A 14,744-nucleotide genomic window follows, 5' to 3' on the forward strand; every position below is an offset into this window, starting at 1 on the left:
CTGTTACCATCTTGTTTTTTTTGTTGTTTTTTTAGTCATACCAATGTGGTGTTCTGGATGCCATTTTTTTTTTTTAAGTTCAGTAAGAAACGCTTTTAAATAAGTTAAAAAACAAAAAAAATATCCAGTTAGGTAGAAGGGTAACTTTCGTGCCTTTGGTAACAATTATTTGTTGCGTATTTTGTTTTTGCCGCTTTTCTCACTTCACTTCAAAATGTCCAAGGTGCATCTTGTCTGCACGGAATTCTGAATGAAATCTTTTATTCAATCTTTGGAGATGGATTGTTCTCATTCTGTCAGCCATGATCGAGGATCAGTTAGAAGTCTTAAGTAATTCATAATTGTGTAGTTTATATCACCTGTACTGAAGATTAAACCTTCATACCCAAAAAGATTATCAGTTAAAATAAATTATAAATTAGCACTCTTATCCGTTGTGCTATGGATCCATGCCTAATATTATTGCACATGGACCCATAATAATAATAATAGTGCTAATTTATAATTAGTTTTAAGTGGCAGTATTTTTGGGAATGAGGGTTACAATAAAAATTCACTAGTGTGATAAAATGCATCTGGAGAAGGCCAGAGTTTACATCAGCCGAAATGTTACTATAAAAACATTTGAGATAAGAATAATAGAAATCTAAATGATCCAAAAAACACACTTTTTATTTTAATTGGCTCTTGCGCACTTGTGCGTCTGTATAACTTTTTTGGTTTTCAGTTGGGACATCTGGAGAATCTATAGCAGGGGCAGACAAATGTAATTTTAGGACCGAATTGAAAATTGAAAACATTTTTTTTTTTTTTTTTTTTCATAACGAAACCAAAATTCTTAAAATTTTTGGATACATGTATTTTTTGGTTGCGAAAGTTTTTTTTTTTTTTTTTTTAAATAAATTTAAGAAACATAAAACAAAATAGTTTTATTTTAAACAAAATAGACATTTTTTTAAATTTTTGATAATACATAAACATAGAGTTTTTTTTAACACATTTCTGGAATACAAATAAATATAAGATATTTATAATAACACAAAATTCAGTAATGTTCATGTTTTATTAAAAATGAAAAAAAATGTCTATTCTAAATAAAATAAAATACGCATCAAGTGCGCTTGAAAGCCAAATCACAACATAATATTAGGAAAATAAACAAATATTTTACTTGTTTGAAATTTATTGCAAATATATTTCAGAGGTATATTTGTGATAAATTTCAAACAAGTAAAATATTTGTTTATTTTCTTAATATTACATTGTGATTTAGCTTTCAAGCGCACTTGATGCTTATTTTATCTTATTCAAATTAAAATGTTTCTATATGTCATCCTTGACATGTTTTGTTTTTTAAAAAAAACAACTCCATTTTCTGTTATTATAAGTTTCTTATATTTATTAAAAAAAAACAAAAAAACTTTCTCAACAAAAAACAAACAATTTTATGACAATTGGTAAAAAAGAACCTATATTTTCAAACCAATAAAATATACCCAAATTTGCCTACTAATAACTGTGTATATGTACATAACTGTGTGTATATATGTGTATATGTATATAAATGTGTGTGTATATGTGTATACGTATATAACTGAATGAACCCTTTTTCAGGGTCAACGGCCAACTAGCACTGTGTGTGTTTGTGTGTATGTATGTGTGTGTTCGGGCGGAGAGGGCTCCCGTAAGCTGTGGTGAAGGCAACTTTTTTAGGAGAAGCAAATCTCTGATTTAAAAAAAACTATAAAGCGGGAGATCAGTACCCACATTAAGCTGGTCTGCAGTTTAACTTGTTGCTGGCTATTTTGCTCTTGCTTGTTGCTGGATCTCAACATTTTAAACTGAGAGAAAGACTTAGCTGTCGTACAAAGCTAAGACTCTGTAACATCATCTTTTTATAGATACTCCCTCAGGCATTTGTCTATAAAAATTTAATTTTTACAGGAACATTACGAAAAAAAGCCCCTAAAGTCCGTAGTAATGAATTCGATATAACTCGAAGAAAAACTAATACCGATATTGCCACTGAATTAAGCATTGTTTATTTAATATTTTCACACCAAAAAATTATAATAGTAAAGATATTTCTACTTTTTTTTTTAAAATTACAGATTTCGCATGATTTTTATATGAATGAGAAACTTTGGGCGTAACATAATTTTTATATAATCTTTAACAATAATTTAAAAAAACATTTAATTTAAAAACAGGAACATAAAAAAATAATTAAAAAAGTATACAAATGATACAAACGTTCAGGATAGGAATGTACGGATGCACGTCTGGGGAAAAATTAAGAAAACTGGCACCCTCTACCTCCTTTTAATTACATGGTGTCTTTTTGAAACAGCGTTTTGATTGGCTGTAATTTTGGGCTTCTGTATAATCGTCTTTACAAAACTTTACTAGTTGCGATTTTGCAAACTCGCTTTTTGGGGGCTAATTAAGATATTTTTTGTACAAATAAGGTGGTTTTTTTAAAATTTAATTCAATATCTTAAGACTTTACTTCACTAATTATCTTTGAAATATACCCAGAAAACTAATATACATCTTTTAAAGGATTTTTACAATTAATTTATTTAACTTCAAAATTTAGCTGAATTGATTAGCTCACTATTTTTTTTTTTTTTTTCATAACTTTTTTTTTTCACCTGTACAAATATTTTTTTTTTCCTTTTAGAAATTAACTTTAATCTCTAATCTTTCAAATACAATGAAAAAATAGTCGGAAACCTACAAAAAAATTATGATAAATCGGCTTTCAAAACTATGTCCCCCTATCTTTATTCATCTATTTTTGCCTGTACCTAGTATTTAACAATGCCGACTCAGAAGAGGTTTTGTTAAATATTACACAACTCTTGTCACAAAGAATCCATGCAGTTGGTATCCATAGTCTGTCTAGACTGAAGGAAGCTATCATATATTTATATAAATGCATATGTTTATATAGTAGTGATGGGACGATGGCAAAATTTTTCCTGATTCCGATTCCGATTCCGTTCAAAATTTCCGATTCCGATCCGATTCCCGATTCCGATTCTTGTAAAATTTATACATATTTAATTAGAGATTTTTTTTGTTTGTTTTTTCATAAATTTTCAAATTATTACATAAACCCCTGGTTAATGTCCGCGTATATTTTATCTCAAATGTTTGCCTTGTAATTGATTAAAAATTGTAACACAACAAAACATTTATTTTGATTTTAAAACAAAGCTATATTGTACCAGTTCGTATTTACTGTATAACATGCTACTTACATGAATAGTGGAAAATATTCGAAGATTGGTAGGCAAAATAAGAAAACGATGTAAGAACAATATATTTAACAACGCCACTTAGCAAAGCCACATCTCATTGTTACGAACGAATTTCTAAATAATAATATTACTATTATGAAAACCATTTTTAACGTGAGATTGCGTGAGCTTTCTGTGCTTTCTCTCGCAGCTAAATCCCTATTCCAAAATGAAATATTACTTTTATAGATTACGTGTTAGAACATTTTTTTAATTGGCGGAAAGAAAAGCGATCATTTAGAATTTAGAGTGTAAGATCAGTTTCGAATATAAATTTAACGTAAAATGATCATCATTTCTGGCCATCCTAATTCTTTATGGATATTAACTAAAGTGTTTCCCACTAAATTAAGTTCGGTTTGCAACGTTGTAAAACCATGTGTAATCGCTTAAAAAGTAGACACCCTATCCCCAATAAGCGCACATAATTTAAAATTGGTAACACACTACAGCTCATGTTACGTTATATTTATTTGTGAAACTGACCGTCTATTTTAAATTCCTAATCGTTTTATATTAGTGTTGTGTCGATTAATCGGAATCGGGAATCGGATAAATCGGTAATTTTGGGGGTATCGGAATCGGTATTGGAATCGGAAAAATTTGTGCCTAATTTCCGATTCCCAAATCGATTCTTTTAATATTTTTAAAAAGTTCATTTTCAATTGTTTGTACCGATTATAAATATTTCTTTCTTTTAAACTATTAGTAAAACTAAAGAAGATCTAAACTTATTTTATATGCGTAAAATAAACAAAACAAAAATTGAAACTTTGCGAAAATTCGCTAGGTAACCTTTAGAAGAATGCAGTTTATTTTCAAAGTAGCGAAAGAATTGTCTAAAATTAAAGAAATATTTTGCCCAGAAAAATAATATCAAACATTATTGCTAATTAAATGAAAAGTAGAATATAAAAGTGTTGGGTTTTGTCGGTATGTTTGCTGCTCCCTCACTCGGCAATCGGTATTGACAAATATAACAAGCCGTGCATGCATGGTCCCCCTCTATGTGAGGAGGGGGGATCGAATAAAGTGATAAAAAAAGTGATACATAACTGATAAAAAAACAATTTTGAGTGAAAAAAAAATTTTCAAAAGTTTTCAGAAAAATGACTAAGTTCAACTTTTGCTCCACACCCAATATTAGCCCTAAAACCTCCAGGGCTTGTGACTCTGATTTTTCCCAGGGTCAGTGATACTTCCATCAGGTGTATATCAGGTATGCCCATGGTTTTGCCAAGTTTCAGAAAAATCTAATGAATGGATGAAAAGTTATTCTGAAAAATATGTTAATTTTGTCTATTTAGAGTCATTTTGAGGTATTTTTTTTTACCTCTTTTGCCCCCATGGGGGAGCTGATTACTTGTAAAAATGGACAATATATATATATATATATATATATATCACGGGCTGAAGCCCGCCAATCTCACTCAAAAGTTGAGTTGAAAGTATTATGGGGTAATTAACACCTTCGATGCCATTGGTTTCACAACAATACTTTTTCACACCCACTTGCCAAATTTCTCAAGGAGTTTAATATGAAAAGATTTCAAACGAATAGAGTTTTATTTTATTTTCCTGGAGCCACATTGTCTGACACCGTCACATTTTTCTCCGGGGGGGGGGGGGGGTCGGAAAAGTTAAAAATATACATGAATATCTCACAATGAATTTATCAAAGTCTGGATAAAATAGATAAAGAGAAAACATTTAGAAATTTTTCAGATTGAAAAAGAAATTATATTTACATTTAAAAGTCCCCCCTCATTGAAATTATACTTCTGGACGATATTTGTAAACCCACTAAAAACCAAATTATTTTTAGATCTAGGATGAAGCTCTAAACTGTCTTCACGTATTAAAAAAGGGTGCTTGTGCAGTTTACACTATGTTAAAAAACGAAAAATAAAAAAATATATATATTCTACGTACTCGTTATGGAATGAAGTTCTCATAAAAAAATCACGTAATTTCATCAAATAGTTTTTATTTTATGCCGTAAAAACGATTTGGGAAATTCGGAATCTTCCTAAAAAAAAATGCGATAATTAGTCAAGGGAGCGTAAAACAAAAACTATTTAATGAAATTACGTGATTTTGTTATGAGAACTTCATTCTATAACGAGTACGCAGATCTATAGAGTTTAGTTTTACTAATAGTTTAAAAGAAATAAATATTTATAATCGGTACCAGCAATTGAAAATTAACTTTTGAAAAATATTCAAAGAATCGATTTTGGAATCAGAAATTATACACAAATTTTTCCGATTCCGATGCCGATTCCGATTCCCCGAAAATTACCGATTTAACCGATTCCCGATTCCGATTCCGATTCATCGGCACAACACTATTATATAGATATCATATATTTATATAAATGCATATGTATATAAATATCATATATTTATATAAATGCATATGTATATAAATATCATATATTTATATAAATGCATATGTATATATCTATATAACAGTGTGTATGTGTATAATTGCATATATATGTGTGTGATTGTGTGTGTATATATGTGTATACATATATAACTGTATGCATACATGCATATACGTGTATATGTATATAAATGTGTGTACATATGAGTATATGTATATAACTGTATATATGTGTATACCTGTATACTGGTGCATATATAAGGGTATGTATATGCATAATTTGTGTATAACTGTAAGCATATAAGTGTATATGTAGATAACTGTGGGTGTATATAACTGTTTGTAATATATGTATACATGTATAACTATGTATATAAATGTATATAGCAATCATCAAAAATTTTTCCTAGTTTGACGACCTTGTGTGAAATAGTCTGAAAAGCGAAACCAGTTCCAGTCAGTGACCCAATGATTTATGCAAAAGTATGCAACCTACATGGAAGAACGGATGGCAATGAAGAAATGTGACGAGATCGCAATAAGTTGTGAAAATGCAGCAATTTTATATATATATATATATATATATATATATATATATATATATAATGTGTGTGTGTGGAAAGATGTTTCTTCAATTATATTTCACTTTTTATTTATGCCAATCTTTTCATTTATGAAGCTCGAGCATATAACAAATAAATGACAAAAGTCTATATTCCAAATTTCAAGATGTTGGCCATCTTACTGTTTATTCCTGTAAGTAAGTTGACATGCATGATTTTTGAAAGCATCTGTTTTCTAGCGCAGAATCATTCATGCAATTATTATAACAATTTTTTTAATTTATTTTGCCCTTAACTCATCGGAAGAAAAAGCACTTATCAATTTTAAAAGATAATAAATGCATATGGGCAGGATTACAAAATCTGAAAATAAGGAGAAAAGTTGTAATTACATTTTTTTATTTTGTTACACCATATTTTTAAAAGAATCGGAATTGCTATTATATTAGCGACTCCAATATATATATATATTAGCGACTCCAATATATATATATTAGCAACTCCAATATATATATATATATATATATATATATATTAGCAACTCTAATATATATTAGCAACTCTAATATATATTAGCAATTCCAATATGTATATATATATATATATATATATATATATATATATATATATATATATATATATATATATTAGCAATTCCAATATACATATATATATTAGCAACTCTAATATATATTAGCAATTCCAATATGTAGATATATATATATATATATATATATATTAGCAACTCTAATTTATATTAGCAATTCCAATATGTATATATATATATATATATATATATATATATATATATATATATATTAGCAACTCTAATATATATTAGCAATTCCAATATGTATATATATATATATATATATATATATATTAGCAATTCCAATATATATATATATATATATATATATATATATATTAGCAATTCCAATATATATATATATATATATATATATATTAGCAATTCCAATATATATATATATATATATATATATATATATATATTAGCAATTCCAATATATATATATATATATATATATATATATATATATATATATATTAGCAATTCCAATATATATATATATATATATATATTAGCAATTCCAATATATATATATATATATATATATATATATATATTAGCAATTCCAATATATATATATATATATATATATATTAGCAATTCCAATATATATATATATATATATATATTAGCAATTCCAATATATATATATATATATATATATATATATATATTAGCAATTCCAATATATATATATATATATATATATATATTAGCAATTCCAATATATATATATATATATATATATATATATATATATATATTAGCAATTCCAATATATATATATATATCATATATATATATATGATATCCTTTAAATTCTATTGACTATTTCAATTTTATTTTTTATGTTATGTTAAAATTTAACTGACCTTTTGCATTTCAGTATTATCCATTCAGGCTTTAGATTCTAGATTATTCCTTATAAAGTACCATTTCATGGATTAATTGATTTACAACAAATTTCAGGTTAAAAAAAAGCACATGCCACCCGTTTCAGTGCACAAAAAATATTGTGATACAAAATCTGACCATTATTTCTCTAGATTAGGCACTGTTTTAATATAATATCACGTTGATAAGAAAGAAATAATTTTAACCCTTATCCTTGAGTGGCCTATCGGCCTTGATAGGTGGTGACGCCTATGTAAAAAAAAAAAAAAAGAAAGTGCTTGCAGTTTTAACTTTTAAATTCAGATGAACATATTTCAGCTCAAAAAAAAATTATTGATCGAAACAAGCACCATCAGAATCCACACACTTTTGCCAACGCAAAACAATGCAAACATCTTGCGTTCTGGTGGCAATGATATCGCTGAAGGCTATTTTGTATATCACTTAGGTTTTTGAAGCATTTGTCACGCAGAAAATTGTTGAGATTCTTGAAAAAGTGGTAGTCGGTGGGTGAGAGGCCTGGAGAGTATGACGCATGAGGCAGTTTTGCAGCCCAATTCGTTCAACTTCTGCAGGGTCAGTTTAGCAACGTGGAGTCAGGCATTGTCATGGAGAATTGTGCTTTTCTGTTGACTAATGCTGGGTGTTGTTATCGAAGTTTCTGATGCATTTTATCCATTTGTTTACAATATACTACCTTGCCATAATGGTTTAACCTACATTCAAAAAATTGTAATGGCTGGGACCGGTTGCAGATCACCAAACAGTCAGCATGACCTTCTTTTAGAGCAACTCTAGCTTTGGGACATGTCATCGAGCTCGTCAGTGTCTAACCACTGAGCTGAGTGTTGCCGGTTGTCATAAAGAACCCATTTTTCATCACAAGTCACAATCCAGTCGAGAAACGGGTCAATCTTGTTGTGTAAGAGAAAGGAAGATGGCACTTCATAATGGCATTTCTTTTGATTGCCGTTCAATTAGTGAGGCACGCATTTTCGAATAAATTTGTCTTACCAATTAATCTATAAAAGATTCATACAAGGAATTATAATAAAGAAAAATCCTCAACCCATGAGTTTTCAAAGATAAACACTTTTCATCAGAGGATAAACATTAGTAAAAAAAAAAAAAGAAAATTGTATCATTGATTAGCATAAATTTGAAAATATTGCTCTATCTACTTGTTTAGTGTTGAGACATGTTGAACAGAGTGCAGTCTCGATACTGAGTGTGAAGTATTTTCCAGTAACAAAGATGGCGGCAGTAATTGCTAGTAACAAGGATGGCGGCCAAGAATCAAATGCGGTCCGTGACATAGTTAATGGCGAACTGATAGAATCTAAAATTCGACAATTTTTACGGTAACTTTGGAATATTTTCATTGGTTGTTTAGCACAGCCGGTGTTTATAAAAACGATTGTCAAAGTCATTGGTGTTATCCCCCCCATTAGGAGTCAAAAATACTTGTGCATAGTGACTTAGTAGGTCCAATCAGCCCGATGAGGAGAAATAATCTAAGGTACGTTTTGAACTTTATTGATGATTTTTCTGGTTTAATTATAGTTTATTTTCTAAAAATCATTTTACACACCCCCTTTTTTGATATAATGGAAAAATCCTTTTTGGTGAACATGTTGTGGTGAGGTGCATAATTTGGTGGTGTCTGTTTTCGAGAAGCATTTTGGAACTTCATAATATTGCTGAAGTTATTATTGTCCACAAGCATCCGATTAGTCTCTTCATAACTACGCAATGCAACTTTAAATTCACTGAAATTTATGGGTTTGTCTTTTTGCGTTATAACAGTTGTAAATGGTTTAAAATCGGCTGGAAGTCACTTGAGGGTCATTGATATCAACAGACTATCGCTTATTATTTCACCTGAGAGTTTTAAGGCATTGGCGGTTGTTTCTGCCCTTATAACATAGTCGGTAATCGTTTCATCATCGTTACATTTTAGAGACGTTAGTTCTGTATATAGAGATATCATTTTCGGTTTCCCTTTTGATAAATAATGTTCTCTTAATATGTTTAATGCTTTCCATCCATCGTCCAAGGCATCTCTTATAATCAGAGACAAACTTTTATCGTCTAAGCATTGAATCAGTTCTGCAGAAACAGTTGCGTTCTTTTCAAGAAATTCGGGGTCGTTAAGATTCTCTGTTGGAGATGTTATCACTTTGTGTAGTTTTCGAATCCTTAGATACCCCAGAAATTTTACCTGCCACAATTCGAATTTAGATTCTGATCTGTCAAAGAAAATACGATGGTTGGCCGCATAACCTGTTAAGTGTTGAGACATGTTGAACAGAATGCAGTCTCGATGCTGAGTGTGAAGTATTTTCCAGTAATAAAGATGGCGGCAGTAATTGCTAGTAACAAAGATGGCAGCCAAGAATCAAATGCGGTCCGTGACATAGTTAACAGCGAACTGATTTGTCGAATTTTAGATTCAATCAGTTCGCCGTTAATTACGTCACGGACCGCATTTGATTCTTGGCCACCATCTTTATTACTAGCAATTACTAATTTTCTATTATCTTGATGGATTCCAATTTTGCGATAATATTTTTCTTCTTAATGTTATATATAAGTTCAAGTATATTGAAAACATGAACTAAAGATCAATACTTTTTTCAAAAGCGCTCAATACATGAGTAGAACTTTTATAAAATTATATAAGCATTACGAGGCATCTATGTGAATCAACCAGTATTTTGATGTTAACATGTCTCAACGGGTTTCTATCTGTTTATATATATATATATATATATATATATATATATATATATATATATATATATATAAAATTTATTTATACAAACATTGATGGCTACATATGTGCATACATGTTTCTGTAATCATCTGCGTTGGGGGATTACGTTTTCAGGTCAAGAATTATCGTTGATAACTGATATTTCAAACAAAAACTTTTTCTTATTTCGTTTACAAAGTTTAAGTTTATCTATCCCATCTTTTGGTTTTTACAGCATAAGGTACTTGAGAATTTAGTATTTTTGTCTTGCTGTCAGTAAATTATGCCGAGACAAAAATACTAAATTCTCAAGTACCTTATGCCGTAAAAATGAAGCCAGAGAGGGCTTCTCTCGCAGGATTCGAATCTATCGACTTGTGTTAATCATGACACCCTGCATTGAAGATTCCCAAAAGGATGAAACACTAGTGTATCTGTAGGTATTTAATAATTATTATAGTAAATAATTATATCAGCCCCTTTAAGAAACTCATTTCTTATCATTGAGCACTTACAGTTGAATTCAGTCGGTCCATTTAGCTCATACGAGGGGCATGCAATAAGTAATGCCTCTGACCAACTTCCAGTTGTCTGATCTAGCTGAAATTTTGCATGTGCAATAATTTATATCTCTACGGGTTATGGAGCAAATTACAGCTCTGGACTAACTGTGGTTTCTGTTTTACAGGTGTTTAAACTGAGTCAGGTGTGAAATGGAGCCTGTTGAATGTCGAGCAGTGATCCGGTTTTTGTATTTGAAAGGACACACACCACAGGAGACTTTTGATGAAATGAAAGAAACTTATGGTGATAATGCCCCATCATATGACCTTGTAAAATGCTGGCATCGTGAATTCAAACATAACCGGAAGTCTGTGGAAACAGCTCTCAGACCTGGTCTCTGCCATTGATGAGGCACTGTCCGTCAAGTTGAGGTTGCCATTTTTGAAGATTGGTGCATTACTATTCACCAAATAGCCCAAGATGTCAAGATTAGTACAGGGTCTGAGGAAACTATCATTCATGACCATTTGCATAAGGTGTCTGCCAGATGGATTCCCAGGTTGCTCACACCATTGCAGAAGCTAGAACGCGTCAAGTGCTCAAGGATGAGTTTGGAGATGTGCCAAGAAGATGAGTCAAAGTTTTTCAAAAGACTGATTACACAAGATGAAACCTGGGTCCATCACTATGATCCAGAGACCAAAGCCCAGTCAATGTAGTGGAAGCACTTGGACTCACCACCTCCAAAGAAGGCAAGGGTGCAGCCCTCCACTGGCAAGTTCATGCTCACAGTCTTTTGGGACCAGAACGGAGTAGTGACGACAGATTTCCTGGCAAAAGGTACCACAATTACAGGAGCCTATTATGCTTCACTTTTGAGGAAAGTAAGGGAAGCTATAAAATTCAAGAGGCAGAGCAAGATCAGCAAAGGTACCCTCCTCCTGCAAGACAATGCTCCGGTCCACAACTCGCATGTCGCTAGATCAGAAGCACGGATGTGTGGTTATGAAATCTCCCCATCCTCCCTACTCTCCTGACCTTGCACCCTCTGACTTTCACCTCTTCCCAGCCATGAAGTTGTTTTTGAAAGGAAAGTGTTTCCCAGATGATGCAGCCTTGATTTCTGAAGTCATGTGGTGGTTGGAGGACCAACTTGGGGTGTTCTACAAAAACGGTCTCCAGAGCTGCATCAAACGATGGGAGAAATGCATAACTCTGAGTGGTTCCTATGTAGAGAAAGACTAATAACTGTGCCAAGTTTCGTTGCTCTACTGCTATGGGAAGTGGTTCAGAGGCATTACTTATTGCACGCCCCTCATATACATAGTTCATCATATAACGATTAGATCACTCTGACTGGTGTAAAAAAAACCCTTACAAATAAAAATTTTAAAATTTAAACGTTACTTCATGCGGTTAATGGTAGCCGAATGGATACGGTCTTTGCTAATGAAGACAAAGGTGGCTTCTGTCACCGGGTTCGAATCTATCGACTGGTGTTAATCGTGACACCCCGCACTGAAGATTCCCAAAAGGATGGAACACTAGTGTCTAGGTATTTAATAATTATTATAGTAAATAATATATATATATATGTGTGTGCATGTATATATATATATATATATATTCTTTATTTAATAATTATTATAGTAAAAAATATATATGTGTGTGTGTGTGTGTGTGTGTGTGTGTGTGTGTGTGTGTGGCATAATCACGTTGACACATTAGTTCTCATCAGATCACTGAAGTTAAGCAATATTAAGCCTGGCTGATACCAGATAAGTGATCATTTGTGAATTTTAATTTCTGTATGTGTTCTCCGCTCATTCCAGCATTGTTTCTCATCATCCTGAGCCTCCACTTGCCACTGGTATTTAACAATGCTGATACAAGACAGGTGTGGCTTGAGATTGCACAATTCTTGCCACAAAAAATTCTATGCGCTAGCCCCCTTACTGTGGGTATCCTTAGTCTGTCAAAACTGAAGGATGCCACCATGTGTGTGTGTGTGTGTATATATATATATATATATATATATATATATATATATATATATATATATGAACAAATGATTAATAAAACATGTTATAAGACATCTTGAAAAAGAGTTAAAAACATATTCAATTTTAAAAAAGGAAGCACAAGATAAGTGGATAGTCCTTTTTTTATATATATATATATATATGTGTGTGTGTGTATATATATATGTATGTGTGTGTATATACACTTGTGCCCGATATTATTCATACCCCCCCTTGAAAATTGAGTTTATTAGGTGTAACTTTGTAAGAATTTATTGCTTACGTCCATATTGATACATATTCTTAATAAACCTCTTCTGATCATTTTCGTCATTTTAAAATCTCGGGATACTTGTAATAAAAGAAATATAAAGCTATTTATAAAATCTGCAATGTTCAAAAATAATCATACCCCCTTATTTTTCAGTATTAATTGAGTTTCTGACTATTTGTTTCCTGTTTGATTCTTATTTTGAATGCTTTTATACAACCTTTGATTAATTTCATTTCTTTTTTTGCATTTTTTAGAAATTAAAATGATATCAACTGAAAACCAATAAAAGAATAAAAATTATTAGAATGGGGAAGAAAAAAGAGCTTAGTAATGATCTTAGGACTAAAATTGTGAATTTACATAAGGATGGTTTAGGTTAAAAGTCAATTTCCAAGAAATTTGAGGTTTCTACAGCAACAGTACAGAGCATAATCAAAAAATTACAGAGCCACCACACAACAAACAACTTGATTGGTAGAGGAAGGAAAAGGAAACTGTCTGCTAGAGCCACCAGGAATATTGTAAGAAGTGTTAATGCAAATCCAACCACCACTACTAAGGACATTTTAGAAAATCTGGAGTCTTCTGGCATAAAAATATCAAGGCAAGCATTGCAAAGGACTCTGCATGAAAATGGTCTGAAAGGAAGAAGACCAAGAAGGACTCCATTGCACACCGGAAAACACCTTGCAGCACGTCTAAAGTTTGCTAGGACCCATGTGAATTCTCCAGAGTCCGTTTTCTCAAGTATTTTGTGGACTGACGAAACAAAAATTGAATTGTTTGGCCATATGGATGCTGCTTACGTTTGGAGGAAGAAAGGAGAAGCTTACAACCCAAAGAACACCATACCCACGGTGAAACATGGTGGTGGTAGCCTAATGTTTTGGGGCTCCTTTTCGGCTAGTGGTCCAGGTAGTTTGGTCAAGATAGATGGAACCATGAAGAAGGAGCAATATTTGGAAATACTCCAGAAAAACATTAGACAGGATGCGGAGAAGCTCCATTTAGGACCAAACTGGGTCCTTCAACAGGATAATGATCCAAAACATACTGCCAAAATAGTCAAGAAATGGTTTGAGGATAATCAAATTAATGTTTTGGAATGGCCTAGCCAGAGTCCCGACCTGAACCCTATCGAAAACCTCTAGCACATATTGAAAACTGAGGTTAAAAAGCGGAAAACTAGAAATTTGAGGGATTTGGAGAACTACTGCATTGAAGAATGGTCAAAAATCAGTGTTGATGCTTGTAAAAACCTTGTTGATAAATATCCAAAACGGTTACAGGCAGTTATTAAGAATAAAGGACATGCTATTGACTATTAGTAAGAGAGGTATGAATAACTTTGAACTAGTGCCATTATTGTTTTTCTTTGTATAATGTTTCAAACTTGCATAATTTATTTATTTGTTGAGTTTAAATTAAATGCTTATGCTTGATTTAT

At 31.3% G+C, this 14,744-nt stretch overlaps 1 protein-coding gene across 2 annotated transcripts in view; it reads left to right on the forward strand.

The window, feature by feature from the left end:
* LOC145291439 (uncharacterized) overlaps positions 1-14,744 on the forward strand; it is a 180,876-nt gene that overhangs the window by 158,462 nt on the left and 7,670 nt on the right. The gene's annotated exons all lie outside the window — the stretch shown is intronic.

Source organism: Euprymna scolopes, chromosome 12, assembly GCF_053919585.1.
Source record: "Euprymna scolopes isolate OS-2025 chromosome 12, ASM5391958v1, whole genome shotgun sequence".
Lineage (NCBI taxonomy): Eukaryota > Metazoa > Mollusca > Cephalopoda > Sepiida > Sepiolidae > Euprymna > Euprymna scolopes.